This window comes from Pipistrellus kuhlii, unplaced genomic scaffold (genome assembly GCF_014108245.1).
Source record: "Pipistrellus kuhlii isolate mPipKuh1 unplaced genomic scaffold, mPipKuh1.p scaffold_m20_p_12, whole genome shotgun sequence".
Taxonomy (NCBI): domain Eukaryota; kingdom Metazoa; phylum Chordata; class Mammalia; order Chiroptera; family Vespertilionidae; genus Pipistrellus; species Pipistrellus kuhlii.
In genome coordinates this window covers 34,898,961-34,919,627 of record NW_023425427.1, presented here as the reverse complement: position 1 = coordinate 34,919,627, position 20,667 = coordinate 34,898,961, and the positions used below count along the sequence as shown (strand labels likewise).

Below are 20,667 nucleotides of genomic sequence, written 5' to 3'. Positions count from 1 at the left end.
TTTGACACCATGTGTGATTTTCATGGGTGTCTTGCTGTTAGCATTACAAATGAAAATTTTCTACAGTAAAAATTTTCTAGATGTAGTTTACTTACAGGATATTTTTCCTTACATGACATTACCCTACTATCCCTCCTTTTTTTTTAATGGATGCTTTTGTAAATTTTGTAATGCAGTCTTGATAACTTTAAATTTTAAGTTTTTGCACAAAAATAAGACTGCTTTAGGTTCATTTTATGTTAAGCAATTTTACCGTGAGATGCACTACCAATAGAAATTTTAGTTAAAATTTTAGGAACAGCTTTTTGTACAGTACACTTAAATTTTCTTGGATGTTCACTTATTTCTATTAGCCAATTTCAATTAACTGGCAAACTTGTTTACTATTTTACTGTCCATATATATTGTTTTAAGCCATTTTATATAAGAGACTTGAGGATCTGCAGATTTTAGTATCCACAGGGGTCCGGGAATAACTGTCTGTGGACACTGAGGGACAATTATATTTTGAAGATCTATGTAAGTATAAGGATTAAAAAATTTTGTAGTAATGATAATGATACTCAATATGAAAATTGTGATATAAATCTTGGCATAGAATTATGTATGATAGAGCATTAAATGGTTGGATGCACTTATATGTTGGTATAGTGACAGTGTTTAAAAAATGCAAGTCACCAAAGGAACAATTTTGCTGTTCAACATTGAGTCAGTGAAAGTAGGTTGAAATACCTCCTTTATTTAAAAAGAATTAAAAGCATTTTTCAAAGATATAAATAATAGGAAAGGATGAAAAAAACCAAGTGAAGTAATAAAGCGAAGGGAAAGGATAGTAAAACAAAAGGTTAAGTTAGGACCCAAAATGCTCATCTGAAGACCCTGTACCATTTGTTAGAGGTAAGTAAGAGATTCTGAGATTTCCTTCAGTCAGAGCACGGGAGGAAATATCATCAGTTGTGTGAATCATAGTCCCCTTAAGGTTAAATAATGAAGCAGGACTGTTCCTAATAATGAGACATAAGACAACGATTTTCCCACAGAATCCTCATAAAGAGATCAGTGCATGATGCACAACATCCTTATAAAACATCTTGATAAGAAACGTTCATACATTTTTTGAGGTTGTTATTGGTATGATTGCCAGATGAAAAATTATTAACATATTCATTGTTTGTTAGCAAGCTTGTAATGACTTAATGTAATACTCATGATAACATATGGGTTAGGACTAAAAATAATCTCTGAGATCAACTTGGTCCACCCTTTTGTTTTACTGATTAGGGAGTTGAGGCCTGCAGAAGTTGAGTGAAAGCTCAGGGTGATGGGCTTGTATCAGAGCACAAGATACTAAGTGAAAATAGTTTGTTATGAGCTCATTCTGTATGATCATGGGAGCATTCCTTGTTTCAATATAAATGCCATTGGCACTTTCTGTGTGTTTCTAATTGTGAGTTTAGCAATTCACTGTGGTGGCTTTTTCTGGCTGTTTGTTGTAGAAGTGTATAAGCTATTGAATATGATGATCACTGTAGAAGTTTGAATGCAAAGTTGGAACTGAAATTTATAGAGAACAGGTCTCAATATGCAAAATTGACCAAATTTGTAATTATATTCTCTGGAATGCCCCTCCTCATAAAGTATGCTTAACACTATTGTCAAAAACATAACCAGAAAATTTAGAAGATCAGCAATATTTTAAGCAAATTTAAAAATACCAAGAACCTTAACTTTGAAACATAGATGGAGTTTTAGAATACTGACCAAAGCCTGAGGGAATTTTAGGTTGGCTTCTCTAGCCAACTTATTTGCTCACATTCATTGAAAGTGGCTTCTCTTGTGAGTAGCTGTTTGTCCAAGAGATTCCTGCGGTGTGTTAGAGGCTGATTAAAACAAACTCATTTCATCAGGGAACCAGGAGATCAGCCCTGAGAAGAAATAGGGGGCCCAGGTTCTAGAGAAAATAAGGGTTGTCTCCAAAAGGATCAGTCATTAATTAGGCTTGAGGGATATTAGAGAAATTTTACTTTTTTGTTTTTTTGGGGAGACAATTCGTTGTATCTTTGAGAGAGGCATGCTTATGATTTAACCTAGGTATGATGAATTGTAGAACATAAACTTTGGAAGCCATGACAGTGATCTATCTCACCCATGAGGTCCACTTGACCAAGTCACAATGTAGAAGGAACTTGAGCCATCTCACTCCAACTTTGATATGTGCTGGAATGGAGAGGAAGAAGAGGCAGCACAGATGTTAAATTCCTTCTTCCATTTGTCTTTTCGTTTCCTAATTTGTAAAATTAAAAGTTGGGGCTAGATTTTCTCAAGATAACTTCACAAATCTAAAAAGGATTCCTCTTGTGAAGAGCAGGTGTGAGAGATGTAAGTTCTTAAAAAGTAATCTTTCTCTTTAAAAAACTCAGCCTACCAAGAAAGTGTCTTTTCCCTAGATCTCTAAGAAATAGCAGTTAAAGGAGTAAATCTGAAGGCTCCTGAGATAAACAGTGGAGGCATCATCTATTATTCCACTTCTTAGTAATGCCTTGTGAATGAATGCATTGGTCTGAGAAATGGAATGCTGCATCATTTTCCTGTTACTGACAGCAAATTGAATTAGATGTCTTTTATCTCAAACTTATGCACTTTGCTAAGCTGATGTGTTAAGATACAAAACACATGCGTCATTTTTAAAATGCAAATTGCCAGTGCATTCCCTGGACTTGGTGCTACCCAGACCTGGTCCAGGTGATGCTTCTGTTCTTTTAAAGTAACACTGTTCTTTGACCCTCAAGGCCAAAAATTTGCTTACTGAATCTGTGCAAGCACTTGACATTATTAGATAGAGACACTGTGACTTGAAACCTTTGGCAAGTCCAGTAGGCGGTCTTATGCAGAGTTTTGGCTTTGTTTGTTTATGTTTGTTGTAAGTGATGAGTGTTAAGTGATTCACAAAAGAAAAGGTTACACACAAAGAGAAAGGGAGGGCCCATTCTAAGCATCTCATGTCTGCCTATTCATTTTCCAGGCCCCAAGGTGGTCAGCCTAAGGCTTTCCAGGATGACTGAGCAGTGAAGGGATCAGATGTAAAGAGAGTTTAGCTTTTAGATAAGTGGATAGTGGGAGAAGCTGAGTAGATGGAATAATACTATGTTTGGGAGTTGCAACAGAAGAAGAGAAGAAAGATGTATTTTGCTGCAGTGTCTAGAGAAATTTTCAGCCATAATAGTTTATGTTTATGTACAAAGCTTAGTGCTTGTGAAGTAATGACAGACACCTCATCTCACTGACTCTGAGTAAAGAAAAGGGATGGAGGGAGAGAAGCCTGGAGGTGGCACGGGCAGCATGAGTGGTCCAACAGAAACTTCTAGAGCAGTGGTTCTCAACCTTCCTAATGCCTCAACCCGACCCTTTAATACAGTTCCTCATGTTGTGGTGACCCCCAACCATAAAATTATTTTCATTGCTACTTCATAACTATAATTTTGCTACTGTTAATGAATTGTAATGTAAATATCTGTGTTTTGCAATGGTCTTAGGCTCTACAGGTTGTCACAACCCACAGGTTGAGAACCGCTGCTTAGGATGCCCCCAAAGAATTATTTTGCATGAGAGCTGGATATATGATGGCCTGAGATGCAGGAACTGGATTTTTATTTAATTCTTGAAACTAGAGACAATCAGTGACCTCTGCTTTACCTTAGAAAATTTTCCTCTAGGGTCCTTTCAAGAGCTCTTAGAGATGGTTCTGAGCACTGGGACTTCTCTTGTTTAAGGACAGGTGATACAGCCTTTTCAGATTGTTTGGTACCTATCAGCACATTCGCCTTGGCCTCTTTTTTTCTGTCATTGCCACTATAATTCAGTGCTTTTCTCCACCATTTCTGCTTCTTGGTATTTCCATATGAGACATTTGCACCTTTCCTTCACCGTGTAATACCTTGTTAGCCAAAGCCTAGACTGAGATTTTCCATTCTGTGGGTGGTTAGTTCGTTATTCAGACATTCTTTGATATCAAAGGATGGTTATGGGGAAAAAAATTAGGTAGGTGCTTCAATGAAATCTAAAGAAGTTTCAAAGCTTCTTACCTTACTAATTGGTCTTTATATACCCATTCATCTAAGGAGAATGGGAGAAATTTTTTTCCAACTGATTCATGAACCCTGTGTTATACATGTGTTTTGCACATACTTGAGGGTTCTAAGAATATGCCAAATAAAAAGTAATTTATTTTCTTTTTCATTTGTTACCTATATGTTTTTGGTTTAATTTAAAACAATTTCAAATTGATAGAAAAGTTGTAAGACATATAAAGAATTCCCATATGTCCTTCACTCAGATTCCCCAAATTTTAATACTTTACTTGATATTTACCTTATTCTCTCCCACTGCTCTTCAGAAATGTCAAGTTTTGACATATATCTATATCTCTACATAAATTTATGTTTTTCCCTGAATCATTTTAGAGTAACTTGAACATATGTTCCAATAACTTAAAATACTTCAGTGCACAGAGCCTAGAAAAAAAGAAAAAGCAATTCTTCTCCATTTCCCTTCTTCCTTTTTGTTTTAGCATTCAACCTAGACATATGCATTGTGTTCATCATGAATCTTTAACCTCTTTTATGCAGGAATTGTTCCTCTGTTTTGTTGTTGCTGTTTTTACTTTGATTAGTTGACATTTTTAAAGAGCTTCCACCACTTTTATGTTGCTAAGGATGAGGTGGTGTAGTTTGTGCTAGAATACCTCAGATGCAATGCTATTTTCTTCTCAAGGTGTCCAGTTGGGACATTGACATAGTGTAGTGTGTGTCTGTTTTCTCCACTGTAAATTAATTAATAAATACTTTGTATCCAGGAATTTGTAAGAGACAAATAGGTTTTTGATATGGAAATACTTTGAGATTATTAATTTTCCTTTCTCATCAAACTTTTACCTTCTGCTTTTAGTTACCTAATTTTCTAACTCAATCACTTCTAAATTTATTAGTTTCATTCCACAGTACAAAAAAGGGGAAGTGATTGTTTATTTACACATTATGTCATAGATTTTTTTTCAATATTTTAAATCCATTGTTATCAATGTTTATTTTTATGTTAGAAAATGTTCCAGATTTGGACAGCCCCTTCAAAGTGCTTCCTGACTCTTTTTGAGATGTACTTATATTCCTCAGTACATTTACTTATTTTCTCACTTTCCTGGCCATGTGGGCCTTTACCTCTCCAATAGAGCAATCATATGGGACAAGCCCCTGTCTGCCCACCATAGCGTGCTGCATAGGCAGACTATACCAGCCAAGGCCTTTCCGTCCCTTAGCTCGGCTGTACTATTTGTGGGGTTTAAAAAGTTATGTTTTTCATTTGAAGATGCTTGGAATAGTGATCGCTTTAAATTACTAAGGTCAAATTTGTTACTGTGGTCTTTTTCCCTTTGCACTGTGGTCTGAGACAAGCAACTGATTTCAGAATATTTGACTGATATTTTGAGATTTCTGGGCTTTTTCCCATTTATTGAGGGATGGGCTTAGTGGTTTAGCAGTGTTTCTCAACCATTTTTATACCTTGAGATACATAGAAAATGGTGATATATCTATGAACACAAAGTTAAATGAGTAATATTTGTAGAGAATGTAATCAACAGACTAGTGGGTGTGGGTGTCTAGATTACACTTATTACACCTGTCACTTAGTAAGGACACACTGTTTCCAAAGATCTGATATAGAGTACGGCACTCCTAAATTGCTAAGGTAATTTGAGAACCCGTTCTAGTGTGTACAGCCTGTGTTTCTGATATTGGCCAGTTCCTTGTCAGATTTTTGCAGTGTAAGTGGGCATAGATGTCTCACAACAACCCTTTGGCATGTTAGATACATAAGGTCAAAGCATTTACTTAGCCATTATTAGTAAAGGATTCACTAATCATCTCTATTAGTTAGAGGATTGCTATAAAGTAAAAAATATAGACTATAGGTACATGGGTCAAAAGGTACAAACTTATAGTTATAAGGCAAATAAGTTCTGGGAATGTAATGGATAGCCTGGTGGCCATAGTAAATAATACTGTATTGTGTATTTGAAAGTTGCTAAGAGAGTAGATGTCATCACAAGTAAAAATTGTAATTGCGGGGTGATGGATGTTAATTAGACTTATTGTGGTGATCATATATTTAATCATTATGTGGTACACCTAAAAAAATAAATATGTCAATCATATCTCAATGAAAAAAGAAGATAAATGCAACACAAAGACAAATGTCTGTTCCAAATTCATTTATTTATTTATTCACTAAGTGATTATTTATTGAATTGCTATTTATGTGCCAGGTACTGTTTGAGTTACTTAGGATACAGTGATGGTCAATTTTGGCTCTCACAGAGCTCATATTTTAGAGGAGAAAATAGATAATGAAGAAACAAATACTAAGGGAGGTTTATTTCATATAGCTGTAAGTGCTATAAAAAAAAAAAGCCATGAAAACATTTTAAAGTGTGTGTAGTATGTGTGTGTGTTGGGGTGGTGGACTGATTAGGCATGTTGTGGTTCATATTTTGAAAGATCATTATGCCTGATTTGTTGGTCATAGGTTTTAGGGGCAAAGAGTTAATGTGTGGGAGAGTAGGAGAAAGATGGGGATAAGTTAGAATTGGTTGTCCAACATGGCAGGCACTACCATTAAATGGACATTTAATTTTAATTCAGAATTAACATATCTGACATATGCTATAACATTGATGGATCTGGAGGGCATTATGCTAACTCAAATAACCAGTCCCAAAAAGGTAAGTACTTTATGATTCCATTTCTATGAAGTACCTAGAATAGTTAAATTCATAGAGAAAGTAGAATGGTGGTTGCCAGGGTCTAGGGATGGTGGAAATGGGAAATTGTTTAATGGGTATAGAGTTTCAGTTTTTGCAAGATGAAGAGTTCTGGAGGTTGGTTGCATAACAATGTGAACAAATTATGAACTGTACACTTAAATTATTAAAATTATTTATATATATATATATATATATATATATATATATATATATATATATATTTGCCACAATTTAAAAAGTGTTTAAAAAAGAGCTAGCTAAAAATATCTACATGAGAACATGAAAGGTAAAGCAGTAGTTTATAGAGTAAGAGGAGGATGAGAAGGAAAAGAAAAGGGAAGAAAAGAGCAGTAAGATGGCATAAGGCTAGAGTGGGAAGAGGGGGAAAGTACCAACCCAGCATATCCCAAGAAATAGGATATGGAAGGATAATTAAAAAGTTTTATGCATGAGGATCCAAGATGGCAGCCAATGGGATGGTAGCCTGCAAAATGTGTGTGAGTGAGAGAGCTAAACGAGAATGTATGGACATGCAGAAAGTATCTGTATTTGTGAATAAGGGGTGGGAATGGCTGGGAGGGGTGGTCAAGCCAGGAAAAAGGAGATATATGTAAAACTAGACAATAAATTAAAAAAAGTTTTATGCCCCCCAAATTAATGAACATAATTTTTTTTTTCAGTTGCACTAGCAAAATTTCAAGTGCTGACTAGAATGAATAGAAACATGTGGCTGGTGTTTATCAGGTTGGACAGTACAGAGATTTCACATTTCATTACTGTAGAAAGTTCTATTGGACAGGTCTGGTTTAGACCAAGGTGATTGTAATGGAGGTGGGGAGAGGAGATGTATTGGGGAAATATCAATAGGACTTGCTAATTGATGGATAAGGTGGTAGAAGGCAAGTAATAAATTATGGATTATGTGAGGCTTTCTGCTTGAGCAACTCAATAGATGGAAAGATTGAAAAGAAACAGGATTGGGTGAATGAAGTGAGTTCTGCGTTTGGCATGTTATGCTGTCTTTTGTAGAGCAGAATCTAAGTAAATCCTAATGGAGGTAGAGGGAGAGGGAAAAGTCTATTTTGATGAGCTTTTCAATCTCATAACAGATGCTAAATAAGTCCCACATGTTTGTAAGTTGTCATCTTGCTTTAATTTTAAAGAGGCCATTGTTGTCTATTGGTTGTTTTATTAAATGCTATTTCATGCTGCTACAAAGCTTAATTCCACAGAAATCCTTTTGTTTATTTTAATTTTGCTTGAATTGTGATTTTGGATACCAACTGAAAGTGACCGGAAAATGGGGAGTTTGCTTTTGATTCTTTGCTGAAGAGTTATATTTAGAGACCATAGGTATAGGACTCTAGCTTGGGCCTCTGACAGGTAAATTGCACTGTATATACTAGCCTTATCTTTTTGGAGCTTAACACTTTAAAGCACATGTGTCAAACACAAGGCCCGCGGGCCAAATCCATCCTGCCAGGCCTTGCAATGTGGCCCGCACCGCGCTGTCATCACTGCACTCCGCTGCGTTTCCATCACAATGACAGTTTATGACTGTTCAGTAAACCATTCGGCCCGCGATTTAGGCTGGATTTTAGATTTTGGCCCCTTCTCTGATTGAGTTCGACACCCCTACTTTAAAGTATATTAGCAAGCCATGTATTGAAGAGCTTTGGGGAATGAGGGCATTGTAAGTAGTTTGCCTTAAAAACTAGTGACATTTCTTGAGTGATACTGTCAGACACAAAGGGCAGTCCATGGTGTGCACTGTGTGTGAATACTTGGACTTGCAGTTTTTCCACTGTTAGAACTAATGTTGCCCCTTCTGGGGAAGGAGACATTTGCCCGTGTGTGTATAGTATGAGGGGTCCAATATTGACAATTGTTAATGGAGGGGAAGGAGAAAGCTGAACAAGATTTTTTCTTTCTTTTTAAAATGTCACAGTGATTTTTTTGGCTAATGTCCTACAAACAGGTATGGGGTCTGAGCCAGTGAATGAGACACATCCATGTTCTCTGTGCTTCCCTGCACACATGCTTCTGAAGCAGGAGAGTCCTCTATGGCTGCTGGGTTTTAGGTTTACCCCTTTTGTGCTCGCAAACCAGTCACCCTGGTGTCCTGCTTCATGTTTCCAGACCCCATTTGGTTATTCCGTGGGAGTGGGAGGGACCCCAGAGGGGCTGACAGAAGAAAACTCTAGTGAACATTGGAAATGTTACCTTCTCCTTTTTTGCCTCCCTTGCACATTTTCCAGCACCACAGGTCCTGCAGCGGCAGGCCCCTTTGTGTGGCTGTTCCCTTCGCAATGATGCTCACTCTTCAATGCGCTGAGGTCTCCAGTCTCTTATACTGTTGTGCAAATCAGATATATTCTAATTTGCTGTTCGAGAGAGGAGTTTTGATTCTTAATATAATGCATATGACATTCTTCGTCTGCTTCATCTCTCTTTTTATTGTGACAGCACCCTCCCCCAGATCTTGCTCGTCAGTTAGAGAATGAATATTTACAGATCCATAGCGATGGTAAGAATAAACTTCCCGGGCAAATGTGAGGAGTTTTGATACTTGATCTTAGACGACATTGGACTTTGGGTGTACTGGAAACCATAGAAATACTGAGATAGGACTTACAGAAAAAATAAGAGGCTCTCTCTTCCCTTCCTTCAGAACTCTGGTGGCATTCTCTAAGTCCATTGAGTTTGCCAATTCAATCTACATTTTTTCCTTGCATGGAATTAATTTAGAACTAAAGAAGAAAAATTGCCCTGGCATCTGTCTATTTAAATAGAAAGAAAAGTTCAATACATTTTTTAAACCATCTTCTCTGATCACATGTAATGAATTTACGTGGACATGATTTTCTTAAACTTTAGGAAGGCCACAATGGGACCATCACACCAAACAACACGGAGTCCAGCACAAAGTGAGAGTTACATTTGAATTTAGATTTGCATTCAAACCAGACTTTCTTTTTATATTCTCCTATGTCTGTTCCTGTATTGAAGAAGCATTTTAAGAAAAGGATTTTGAAAACAACGGAGTTTGCCTTTTGTTTAAAGGCAGGCAAATACCAAGTATTGTTTTACTATTGAAGAAAAAACAACATTGAAAGCTGGAACATGACTTTGTAGTAACACAATATCACGAGGACATTTTGAAGTGATTCAATTATACAGACATATTTTCAGAGTCTAGAGCTTTCAGTAGGTATTGGGAATAAATACAAGCTGATGACGGGAACATTCATTGCATTGAAATTGAATCATAGAAAGATGATTCCGTGGCATAGACCCAGGCGATGGCATTATGGTGAAGTTTCAGGGTTTTTGACACTTGGGAGATGAAAGCAGAGCATTGGAAAATCCAGGAATCTTTTCTTAATAGAGTCGCAATATGGCCAAATAGATTTTTTCTTTCATTGTAAACGATAAGCCATATGTCATCCTGCATAAAAGCTTCTCATCTTAAATTAACAAAAGAGGTGAACTTTCTTTCTATCTGATAGTGTATATATAACATATGCACACATATTTATATGTACACACATGTGCACACATGTATATACACACACATGCATGTCTCTTCCCTGACCCCTCACAGGCAAGCATGTGACCAATGACTGTGGTTGCTGAAGTTTAGACCAGTTCTAATTGGAGCCTTTCAGAGGTGAGGTGGGTGGCTTGGAACCTGCATGTATTTGCTTGCACCTTAATCTCCTTTTTCCAGGAGCATGTTAGAAATGATCCCAGCAAAGTTTAGTCTGTCTTCTTGAGTTTAAGCTTTCCAACTCTCTTCTCTGCTTTTTAAATATTGGCTTAACCTACCAGTATGCACTAGTCAACTAGTGCAGAGTCATCATTTAATTCTATGACTATCGCGAGTGCCCGGCTAGCTCAGTCGGTAGAGCATGATACTCTTAATTCTATGACTGTCTATGTAGGACTTTTAGCCCACAGAGTGCTGTCCTGCCCAGTTTCACTTCACTTTTACAACCAGGAAAGGTGAGCAAATATTTTTAAAGTCCAGATGATTCTATTGGGGAATCTCCTCTTGGTTAAATGATTAGACCTTACAGTTTTTCTTCCCAGCCTGCAAAATGCACTTTAGATTTTGACATGTTTCCCAGCCACATGATTTGTCATCTCAGTGGTGTTAGTTGATGTAGTAGCTAAGGAAAATTTCATTTTATGCAACATGAGAAATTATGAAATAATCTTGATCTTGGGAAAGAATACAGCATCTTTGGAGATTAAAAAAAAAAATTTTTTTTTTTTTTGACCAGGCATACATAAAGAACATACAGGAAACCAAATGAAAACCAAAAGAACGAAAATGGTGTGACATGCTCTGACCACATTGTGGTGGTGGTGCGGTTTTTTTTTTTTTTAATTAAACATTTTTTAATGTGTGGTTTCTCTTGGAAGCCAGGCTCCACTGGGTTTCTGTCCTGGGGCTTAGCGCAGCCCTCACACTTAGGGAGATGCTTAGTAAATGTGGAGCAAATTTAATTGCAAAACAGAATATACATGTTGTAGGCGGAGATTTTGATTGGCTGCTGGTTTTGACACATGTTGTAACACTAAGTAATTTAGAAGATGTTTCCCCCCAAAGTTTGTAGAAATTCTCTGCCTCTGGGGCTATTTGACACATTAATAGCTTTGAAACAGAATATGGGTCAATTTTGCCACTGCCTTCTTTCCACAAAAATGCATACTTGAAAGCTTTTATGACAAGATGATCAGAAAGCAAAATTTATTTCTGAGCAATTATCTTACCTTCTGTTGAAGTTTGTTCCCTTAACTTTCATCATGAGTTTGTTTGATATATGCTAGAATGCCATATGCTGAGGCAGCAGGGGCTCTGGCAAATTCTATCAGTGAGATAAAGTCTCATGAAAACCAGCAACCCCCCCGCCCCCTATCACTCTCTATCCCTTTACCATGCTTTATTTTTTTGGCACCTGTGTCTCAGAAACTTTTTGTGTTGCTTACATTTATTTTTGCATTCCCCATTAAGGTATAAGTATCAGAAAAGCAGGGTACTTGATTTGTAATCCTGGCATCGAGAACAGTACTGGACATCTTGTAGGTGCTTGATAGTGTTTGTTGAATGATTGAATGGATGAGTGAATATCATTAGAACTGTGAGCCTGTGTATATCATTAATTCATTCACAAATGTTTATCAAGTTCTTATTATATAGCCAGTGCTATTCTATTCAATATGCTTGAGTTTCAGTGATAAGCAAGATAACATAGTGTCTGTGTTTACAGATTATAAAGCCTAACAATGTGCTGTTTAATATGGTAGCCACATGTGGTTATGTAAATCTAAATGTAAATTAATTAACATTAAATACAATTAAAAATTTAGTTCCTTAGTCACACTAGCCACATTTCAAGTGCTTAAAAGCTGGTGGCTGCCATATTGGGCAGGGCAGATATAAAATATCTTTGTTTTTATGGGAAGTTTTATTAGGTAGCACTCATCTAGTGTTAAAACAGATCAGTATACGTACACCTGTATTGCAGAGGCATGTAATGTGTGCTGTGTAGAGAATAAGCACATGTTTCAAATGGAGCATGCTGGAGAGGCTTCTAGGCTAGGGTGTGGGTGGGTTGTCAGGATGGTTTTCTGGAGGGAGAGCTTCTAAAGACATCAAAAGTGCATAAGGAAAATATAAAATAATATTGAAAGAAAACTGTAAGTGAAAAAATTCATAGGGATTAGGCAGGCTAAGGGAAAAGCATGGGGAGTGTCTGAGTCAAAGGAAACAGTTGGAGAAGGGGCTGGAGTAAGGCCTTAATCTGGTTAGCAATAGGAGAACCTGGTCTCCATGTGAATGGGTGGAAGGCATGTAGGAATAAGCCACTTCCATGGCTGCTTTTGTCTCTTCTTAGGCCTGGCCCACTATCAATCTATAATAGCTCCTAAAGGATCTTCCTGCTTTTAGTTTTGACTCCTCCATTTTATGTACATCAAACTCCAAATTTGATCATGTTATTCACTTGCTGAAAACATTTTATTGCCTCTTCATGCCACTTAAGTTAAATCCCAAACTCTTTAATATGCCTGTGAGGCTCTTTATGATCCGACTCCTGTTTATTTTTCTAAAATTCCTCTTTCCGCTCTCCACCTTCACATTGTGATTGAGTAGCATCAGTTGTCCAAATCTTCCATCTCTCCTACCTCTAGACTCGCTATGCCCTCTGCATGGATAACTGCTCCTCACTCTGCCTCATCTTTGTTTCTAAACTTCCTTTTCAGACCTCAGCTTAAAGTTAGTTTCTCCAGGACCCCTTGATATCACAGTCAAGGTGAAGTGCACTGTCACACCTGTGTGTCCTCCTGTTGTAGAACATACTACACTGCCTTAATGTTGCCTGTTTATGTGTTTGTAACTCTCAGCCCTGTGCCTGCAAGGGAGCACATTTGCCTTGTTCCTGTTTTTCTCCAAGTGCCCAGCACAGTGCCTCTTATGTATTTGCTTATGGATTGACTGAGTGAATTTGATGATCCATCCCCATTTCCAAAGTGTGATCAATAAAGTATGGTTCTGAAATTAAGCTGTGGCTCATGATAGGAAACTTCTAAAACCCCACCATTGGGGGAAAGAAATGGAAGTCAGTGACCCTTGTTATTTGTTTTTATAATTAATTTTTATGGAGCTACTAGAAGCCCAGCCCAGTGCATGAAATTCATGCACAGGTGGGGTCCCTAGGCCTGACTGGTGATCAGGGCCGGTCAGGTTTTCCACCTCCCTGCCTTCTCCCTCCTTCTTCCCTTGCTGCCTGCACCCCAGGTTTCCCATCCCAGCCCAAGGCCCAACCCCAATAGGGCAATTGGGACCTGCTAGCCAGGAGGTGGGGCCGGGAGGTTGGCCAGCAGGCCCCATCAGTGGTTGGGACCTGTGTGCCTGTGTAACAGAGGCAGTTTCTACTTTGAGTGTCTGCCCCCTGGTGGCCAGCATGTATCATAGTGACCAGTCGTTCAGGTCATTCTGTCATAAATGGTTGTTTAGGCTTTTATATATAGAGCTAATTTTATATGCAACTCACCTACTTGAGGCACAGTCTATTGACTTTTGATAAATTTATAGGATTGGACAACTATGACCATAATCCTATTGGTTGTAATGCACTCAATTAGAACATGTCATAGGGCAATAAGATTCCCCATGTGCATTTACAGTTAATCCCTGATTCCACTCCCAGTCCCAGACAACCATTAATTTATTTTCTGTCTATATGAATTTGGCCTTTCTGGACACTTTATGCAAGAGGAATCATATAATATGTGGTTTTTTCTGCCTGGCTTTTTCATGTAGCAAGACGTTTTTAAGCATTATTATTAATGTTGTAGGAAGTATCAGTACTTAATTCTTTTATATTTGGTCATATTCTATTGTATGAGTTTTTAAAAATCCTCATCGAAGGATATTTCCGCATTGATTTATAGAGAGTGAAAAAGAGAGAGGAAGATAGTGAGAAATATCGATGTGAGAGAAACACATGGATTGGTTGCCTCCTGCACATGCCTAACCAGGGCTGGAGCCCGGGGAGGAGCCTGCAACCTAGGGATGTGCCCTAGACCAGAATTGAATCTGGGACCCTTTCGTCCATAGGCCAATGCTCTATCCACTGAGCCATACTAGAGTTAGAACTGGATTTTATTTATCCATTTACCAGTTATTAGATATTTGGGTTGTTTCCACTTTTCAGCTATTATGAATAATGCTGCTATATAAATTCATGTACAGTTCTCTCTGTTGATGTATATTTTCATTCATTACAGGTAGATATCTAGTAGTGAGATGACAGGGGAAATTTATGTTTAACTATTGATTTAAGTTTTTTTTTTTTAATTTGGTGAGACCACGAGGAGACTGGCTGGGCCACACTGTGGGAAATAGGAGACAGCATCAGGACATGGAGCCTGATGGGGCCTGCAGGTGCCCTTTCCCCTCGGACTAGCAGGATAAGTATTATGTTTCTTTCTGCAGTTTGAAGGTCTGTCATTTTCCAGGAGTCTTGCTTATTTTTAAACTTAAGACTTAGGTTTTCTGGAGTGTAGAATCTCAGCATAAGAAAAAAAAAAAAAGTCCCCAGAGTGACTCGGTAAAGTTTGTTCTAAAAAAAAAAAAAAAAAAAAAAAAAAAAAAAAAAAATCCTGCTGAGCAGTCATAAATAGCTTGCTGGATATGAATTTAAACAGACCAAATTTGAAATTTTATTCTAATTCAAAGCATGTTGTACAGCCTTGGTTTCAGATTGGCAATTCAAATGCTTTCCCAGATAATACAGAGGGACTTTAAGATAAACTAAGGCCACCGCAAAAGAGGAAAGGCAATTGGATGCCGAACTTCACTGATAACGAGAGGCACGATAATCTGATGGTTACTTTCTGGTTGGCTTGTTCAGAGATAGAGTGATTAACCACATCACAAATCCTTTACCTATTGCAAAGCTATTCTAATAGGTACTTTCTAATGTTTTCTCAGGAAGGTCTTTGGGGCTTCTGTTACTGGAATTAGGATCATTTATTAAGACTTGAATTAACTAAGGTATATATTGTTCTGAAGAAGGCTTCTTCCTTTCAGTAAATACGTGTGCCTGCTACGTGCCAGGCATTATATCGTACTGGAAATACCAAGCTGAACAAAACATCATCTCTATATCCTGTGAATTATGTACTCTGTCTTCACGCCAAACCATAGCCTGATAGTGACGCACACACGAAACAGATGAGGTGATGGGATGTGCCATCTCATTTATGCCTGTAGTTGCAGCCTTAGCCTACACCAGTGAGTCTCAGTTGTGGGTGATTTTGGCAACGCCTAGAGACATTTTGGTTGTCATACCTGGAGGGATGCTACTGGATTCTGGTGGATAGAGGTCAGGGATGTTGCTGAACATCTGCAATGAACGGGACAGCCCTCACAACCAAGAATTATTCAGCCCACAATGTCAAATAGTATTGAGGTTAAGAAACCCTGGCAGAAAGGAACATAAAATGATAGGGAATGGCTCTAGCAATGAGTCTCTCTTGACAAATATGATCAATGTGGTGGAGAAATGTGAAATGGAAATGAATGTGACTTATAAGAATCTAAGTGCGTGGCTGGTGTGATGAGTATAACATAGACTTGTCATGATGATATTTCTTTGGGAGAAAGGAAGCCCATCTTTATAGGATTGATGCCAATATGGGGCTGTATTACTCCTTGGAGTAGAGGATTCTTTATGTTGGGGGCTGTTCTGCAGGATGTTAGGTATTCTCTGGCACACACTAATGCCTGCAACACATCCTGGGCATTGTGACAAATCCAGATACTGCCTGTGCTTCTAAATGCCCAGAAGGCCATTGTTGAGAACCTTTAGGAAGGAGCATAGATGAAGTGTCCAGAAATGTGGACTCTAGGTGAACTTGGTAATTCTTATTGGAAGTAATTTTACCTCTTTGAGTTGAGTGCATCTACAAAAACAAGGGGTGGGGTTTAGTTCAGGGGTATTCAAAGTAAGACATCTGCATCCATTTTAGTGCAGGAAGAACATCTTAGAACTTCTGTAATTTTTGTTTATTTCTTGTTATTTTTAAAAATGGCAATTTTATGTGTGTTTCCTAGTGTGCCTGGCAAGGATAGTAGCATGAATACCAGGCATGCTTAGTAGTGTTTTATTTGAAGGACTGCACCATCAGAGAAGTTGGGGACTCAGAGCTTTTCCCATTCTGACAGCCTAAGTTATAGGAAAGGATGTCATGGAAGCCAGAGGCTTTCTAGCCACAGGTTTACCTCTGCAGAAGGACACACAAGGTGATGGATGTCAGTGTCATTGAGAAGCAGCCCCCACCGAGCCCCATCCCCCGGCCTGTGGAGACTGGCACAGGGCTTTGGGCGAAACAATGACATGTTCCCTGGTGACACAGAGTTAGAATATTTTAAAACTGGCAAGCCACCAGAGTTTTTCAAATTATTCTCTACATGAGTGTGGAAAATACTATTCCCTGACAGAAAATTTGATTCACACTTTATAAAGAGAATGAGGCCATGGTTGAATTGCATAATCACCGCTCACAAGAGGGCCCTGAGTAGAAACGGTCTCTTCCAATGTTGCCCACTTCAGCATGAACAGAATAGCACGCTTGTTTTCAAACACTCATGCTACACCACATTGAGCAACTCAGTAGACTTTATATTCTTAAGACAACTCTTTGGAAGCTGCTTGGAGGCTTAGTTCTTGTTCAGTCCCCTTTCCATTGACGTCATGTTGAGCTGCAGAGTGACATGGGTATTGAAGACCAGAACTTGTCCACAGCCTTTGCAGTTTTAAGATTTAGAATAGAAATTCTCTCCATCCCCCACTCCCAAGCCCCTTCACTGTCAGCTCTCCTTTGGGGAAGTATATACTGATAGTTATGCAAAGAAGGTATATTTTAGAAATACAAAGAACCTATATTTTAGAAATCTGCTGGTTTCTTAGATGGCTTACGTGTGGCAGAAATGTGCTTTGACAAATACAAGCTTTTCCCCCCGGGGGTTGAGCTAAAATGAAAACTGCAGGCCTGGTTAGACCTGCACTTGGCAGGCAAAGAAGCTAATGTGACGTTAGTAGAATAGAAGCAATTTTGCTGTTGGTAAACAAAATGGTTATTGAGTCACACACACTAACTGTGCTGTTTCAAGCACCCTCTCATTGCCCCCAGCTTTGCTCAGGGGACATATAGTATTTCTGTGGCAGTTAAGGTAGAAGTACTTTACTGGAGCCAGATAAAGCAAAGTTGGAATCATAGAGCCACTGACCTAAAAATGATCTTAAGAAATCATTCCATTTACTTCCTTGTCTCCTGCCCTTCTCAGATACAGTGTAGTACAGTGGTTAAAAGGCAGGGCCCCTGGCCAGGCTGCCCACTCTGAGTGGCTCTCTGCCACTCGTTAACTGTATGGCCTTGGGCAACCCGTTTATCCCCTCTGTGTTTCTGTTTCTTCATTTGCAGTGCAGGAACAATGAAAAAAAAAAAGCTTACGGTACAGCATTACTGTGATGATTAAATAGAATAATATTAATAATGTTCTTATTATGTTGAAGGCACAACGTGATATATTGGCTGTTATTAGCCATTATTATTAACTTTTAACAAGAATAATCATTAACCCTCCCAGATTTGTAAGCTGTCACTCAGTTATTCTGCAAGGATTGTTTTGAGGTAAAGGCATAATGGGGGGGGGGGGCGGCATTTTAAACCTGTAAATGTTTCTTTTGCATTCTGAGAGTCTAGGTAAAGCTTGCGGAGACCACTTCCCCACTCCACAGTGGGGGAATTCTGGGAGACAGCTGCAGCATGTGGCTGCCCTGTGTGAGGAGGGGATTTGGGTTAGACCATAAAATTGAACTGGGTTATAGAAAGAGGTTTGTGGTTTATTCTTCACAATCATCATGAATTGGTTAAGCGTGACCCAGAGGTAGAGAATGAATGGGATAACTTTGTAGATGCCAACCTGTCTAAGATTCTGTAATTTTCAGAGGGCAAGTGGTGGTCTCCATAGTTTTGCCGCCCTTTTGGATCCATACACACAAAGAATGTATTTGGTTTCTGGGATCGTGAAGGTTCAAATAAGGGTGTTAAACAGTTGTTGTCAGTATCAAGGATTAGTCCCTCTCATCTTCCTCCCAGTGCAATATGCCAAGTATCCACATTAAAATGTGAAAACTATGTTAATCTTCCTATTGTACCTAGATTTGACAGGTCACATTTCAGTGAACGGCTCAACATTTCAGCTTTGGCGTAAATTGACCCAGAGTTCATATCTATCAAAGATCTTTATTCAGCCAGTTAGCACAATTCTGCATTTTCCACAGATATATCATTTCATTTATGGATGGTTCAAACTCCTCATTAGACCTGATAATTTGAGGCTCATAGTTCGTCCAGCCCAGCACAGGGCTGTGAGAGAGATTATACAGTATTTTCTTATTTCATTGACCTCCAAGGTCCGAGAATATGGTGGTTTCTTAAAATGTCCACTGCATTTATACTGTTAGGAATTTTTCCTAAGCAGTTCATAAAGTTATGCCTGCATTTTTTATTGGTGGGCATTCTCAGTTTTATATGATCATAACTTTCTACTGGAAACAGTAATTTTTATTTGTAAAAAACAAACCTCTTTCAAGGCTAGGGGATACCAGCCAGTCTTTGTGTATTGAAATCTGGTGAACAAGCTCTTGATTAAAGCCATTCTTTTTTGTACATTTTTGGAAGGCCCTCATTTTAGCCTTCTTCCCAAAATAAAGACTTTGATCTTTAAATAAAATGTATTTAGTAAAAGTATAGGAAATAATACTAATTTATTTGAAAATCACCTTGAACACTTCTAAGATCCCCTTTTCAGACAGTTCTATTAAATATTTCTTCAGGTTTGGTGACCAAAAAACATAGAGTCTTCTCCTCCATGATCTGAAAGTGCAAGGATTTTGTACCAGTTATTCATTTTCCTTTCAGCTCTCCTTTCTTCTAGATTCTGTCAGTTTTCAAATTAGACTCAGGTTTCTTACACTTTGAAACAAATAACTAAGCAAGCAAACAAATAATGAACAGCAGCAACATCAAAGCAAACTAAAAACAATCCTCTTTTGACCATACCTGATCCTTTAGGTATTGCTTACATTTCTTTCAACCATTCCAGTTTCTTCAAGGAGAAATCATCCACATTTAATATGTCTACCAATACATTGAAACTGTTCTCCTTCAGGTCATTTCCAACCCCCTATATGAGTTGGGAATTTTTGTCTTGTCTGATTGAACCCAACTCCAACTGGTTTAAACATAGTGGAGAACTCTTGACTCGTGTAACTGAAAATCCTGAAGTGAGTGCTGGCCGTAGGTAACGCTTAATCCAGTGCCTGAAATGATTCACCCAGAACCTGGCTTCTTTCCATGTCCTTGCTTTGCCTTCCATGTTTTGACTTTATCGTTAGGCTCCTCAGAGCCACTTATTCACCTTTCCACTCCCCACCTCTGCAGGCCATTCCAGACATCACAGTCATACAGTAAAACCTCAAGGAAAGACAGAGAAAACATTTTTTTTTTTTTCTCAAAAGTTCCCAGCAAATATCTCCTTCCCTCCCATTGTCTCTGTGTGGGGTTTTTGCTTATCACTGAGCCAATCATTCACTCTGGCTAGGGGTTCTGAATATGGGGATTGGCTAAAGCCAATCATAGTTCATCTTTGGAGATACGGAAAGGATCAATAAATCCAGATCACATGATAAAAAGTGGGGAAAGAGTGGTTTCCATGGCAAAGTTGGAGTGTGATTAATGACGAGAAAGGGGAGGGCCTTGGCAATGGCAACAGGAGCTGCTATCTTTGAAACAAAACATTTTCCTTTATAAAACTCAACTCCCTTGATACCAATTCCTTTTTGTCGTGGTTTCTATAACGTTCTGGTTCTCTGCATATTTCTCAAGCCATCTTACTTCAATTTTCTTTGTGGGCTCTGATTACTCTGCTCATCAGATAGCTTTCGTTTCCTCAGGATGCAGCCCTTCCTTTTGCTTGATTTGGTTACTCACAGCTTCAACTCCCTAGTTAATTCAAGGGGTTTCCTACTCTTTGAATGAGTTCCTGATAATGTGTCAGACGGTTGCACCTACAACAATCAAATATATTCTAGAAGGCATTGGGATATGTGTGTGTGAGAAAATGATTATAAATCCCCTAATTATACCCCTCCTTTTAGACATTATCTTCAACCAGAAGATATTTTCAAAATGTGTATCTTTTTTATTTAATTTATTAATTTTTCTTCATAATGGATCATTGCTTTCATCAGCTTAAATCCAGTGATGAT

The 20,667-nt window shown here is 38.3% G+C and overlaps 1 protein-coding gene and 1 long non-coding RNA gene across 5 annotated transcripts in view; one reads left to right on the top strand and one right to left on the bottom strand.

Moving 5' to 3' along the window:
* The window catches only part of LOC123652145, a 38,449-nt gene extending 18,857 nt beyond the window's left edge, over positions 1-19,592 (bottom strand). Inside the window, exon 1 of the long non-coding RNA XR_006741297.1 lies at positions 19,460-19,592. This is a non-coding gene — a long non-coding RNA (uncharacterized LOC123652145). The remainder of the gene's footprint in view (positions 1-19,459) is intronic.
* Positions 1-20,667, top strand: part of GLIS3 (GLIS family zinc finger 3) — a 431,194-nt gene that overhangs the window by 66,766 nt on the left and 343,761 nt on the right. The window lies entirely within an intron of this gene.